The following is a 3,051-nucleotide window of genomic DNA, read 5'->3' as shown; positions in this document are numbered from 1 at the left end:
AAACTAAGGTACAGAGAAATTAACATGCCCAGGGTCGTGTAGTTAGAATTCAAGTGACCAGTTCCAGCAGGCTGATGCCAAAGCATATCCCATGCAGTGGTCGGCAAACTGTGGCTCGGCAAACTGCGGCTCGCGAGCCACATGCGGCTCTTTGGCCCCTTGAGTGTGGCTCTTCCACAAAATACCGACTTCTGCGCATGGGCCACGAAGTTTCAGTCGCACTGTACGTGCGCGCCCGCACGTGGTATTTTGTGGAAGAGCCACACTCAAGGGGCCAAAGAGCCGCATGTGGCTCGCGAGCCGCAGTTTGCCAACCACGGATCTAGAGCATTTCACAGGCTTTCATTGCTTTTATGACATTGACATTTTTGAAGAATAAGGCCTTACAAGGGACTGGCTCCCCAGAGTCATGGTGGGAATTAGCATTTAAAAGCTTAAAAGCTCCGGAGTATAATGTCTCCGCACAGCCCATCTACAGGGTTGAGAAGTCATCTCCTTGTAACTAACTGACCACTCTTCACCGCACATTCCAAGTGACTTCATATCGCTGATCCTAACTTAACATTTTTCTCCTTGTTCTTGAAAATTTAATCCATTATTCAGTGTCGGATACACTTCCACACAGAATCAGTCAGGCCTCCGATTATTCAGATCTTCCCAGAATGCGTAAGCCTGGCTGGACTTTTTCCTGATTTTTTTGGTTTTCAGGGTTATGGTTGAGAGTCCCAGGGCTGGGGCTGTGATGGAGCCAAACCACTTGTTTTCACGGGGCTTCAGTTTCCGTCTCTAGGAGGAGGCCTGTGGACCAGTTGACGTGCTAATTTTTTTAAAAAATATATTTTATTGATTTTTTTACAGAGAGGAAGGGAGAGGGATAGAGAGAAACATTGATGAGAGAGAAACATCGATCAGCTGCCTCCTCCACACCCCCTACTGGGGATGTGCCCGCAACCAAGGTACATGCCCTTGACCGGAATCGAACCCGGGACCCTTCAGTCCGCAGGCCAACGCTCTATCCACTGAGCCAAACCTGTCAGGCCCACGTGCTAAGTTTTTGTACGTTCTTGTAGATTGGCAGATTCTAAGTCCTCCTGGTTGTCTATACCCTACAGATCTGCCCTTTAGCTGGAAAACTCGCCTCAGCACTGCCATTTTAGTCTCCTGAAGTGCATAGGTAGACCCTCATTTAGCTTCTCAGTACCTGCTGGGGCGTGGAAATTACAACGCACACGTGACTGAGGATTTTTCTCATCTGATCTGCTGTCCCTTAGGTCTTCGTTGTTCTTGTTCTTTCATCGTGTTTCCTGCAAAGCCACTTCTCTGCCCTTTGACAGTGAGCCCCTTGGGAGCGCCAGCTGTTCTGGACTTGGCCCTGGGGGGCTGCAGCCTCACGTGCCAGTCTCCCAGTCGCTGGAGACATCTTCCTGTCTCCCTTGCTGCCATCACTTCTATTCCCGCGAGGCTTTAGCAGTCAGATTTTCTAGTCTCCGGGGGAAGAGAATAAGATAGGCGCCCAGAATATAGGCATAAGGAGGTCTCGGTTTTAAAGAGAGATGAAGGGTTAAGCAGCGCGAACAGGCCTTGGTGTCTTAGCTCGCGTGCTTCCAAAAGCCCCCTGCCTGCCTGACCCCTACACTGATGTGGCTCATTCTTTCATTGACTATCGCTTTACTTAACAAAGCAGTGTCTCTGTTTGCCTGCATTTTTGCTGAGCTCGGGTACAAAGATGAGCATCGATGGCCCTGCCCACAGGGACTCAGCTGTTAGGGAAATAGATGCAAAACAGTGTCACTAGAACCTGAGTCATGGACATAGAAGGCTCCACTGCCTTGTCCTGAAGGCTTGAAAAAACATTTTTTTCCCCTAAAGTTTACACACACTCAGGTATAGGGTGGCTCTGCCACCTTTTTGGTTTTTTTTTTTTAAATTTTACTGATTTCAGAGAAGAAGAGAGAGGGAGAGAGAGAGAAGCATCAATGATGAGAGAGAATCATGGATCGGCTGCCTCCTGCTCGCCCCACACTGGGGATGGAGCCCACAACCCAGGCATGTGCCCTTGACCGTAATTGAACCCGGGACCCTTCAGTCCGCAGGCCGACGCTCTATCCACTGAGCCAATCCAGCCAGGGCGCCCTGGCACCTTTTAGGAAGGTTCTTAGGAACCCACGGATCAGTCACCTCCTCACAGCGAGCTTCTCTATGACTGTGACCTGTCCTCCCCTGAGAATATCGATTTGACTGTGCAATTCTGCCACCCTTGTCCTCAGCAAAACCTCATTTCCTATACAAAGACCAGGAGGCACAGTGGTAATTGTAGAGCAAGTGTTTGTACAGTGGGGCCTTGACTTACGAGTGTCCCCACTAACAAGTTTTTTGAGATACCAGCTGTCTCTCGGCCGATTTTTTGCATTGAGTTGATAGAGTAATTTGAGTTAATGAGCTCCTTAACGAGCTCGGTCTCGGAACGAATTAAACTCGTAAGTCAAGGCCCCACTGTACTTGCTTATAAATTTTCTTCCCCCCTCTGGCTCCCCCCAGACATTTCATGCTCAGGGTGTTCCTTCTTCCCCGCAGGTGAGAAATGAGCTAAGTCCCTGTGGTTGGTATCTTGTTTGGTCTCCAAGTAAACTTCAGAAACGGGGAGGAGGATACGTATTGGGGTGTGGCTCTTCCCGGCCTTCTAAAGTCTCAAGGAGCAAAGGAACACCTTCCATGTCTAATAATTACGTCTTTGGCTGAACAGACAATTTAGTAGGTGGTAGGTTTATCATTGAAACATAATTTTAGGGACTGTTTCCTCAAGTGTATTCTGACGATGTGAAAATATCCACTATGAGTTCTCAGAGAAATCCCTTAACTGTAGCAGCAGCATTGAATTTGTTAAAACTAAAATCTTAGGCCTTACATTAGACCTGAATCAAAAACTGGCTGCGGCCCAGAAATCTGAATTAACAAGCCCTTTCAGTGACGCTGACGATGCTGACGTTTGAGAAATACCGATAGAGTATACATTATGGCTTCACTCTGGCTAGTGTTAATAGTCAAATCAAA

This window comes from Myotis lucifugus, unplaced genomic scaffold, assembly GCF_000147115.1.
Source record: "Myotis lucifugus unplaced genomic scaffold, Myoluc2.0 scaffold_1326, whole genome shotgun sequence".
NCBI classification, from domain to species: Eukaryota; Metazoa; Chordata; class Mammalia; order Chiroptera; family Vespertilionidae; genus Myotis; species Myotis lucifugus.
Note: the sequence above shows the minus strand (reverse complement) of the source record.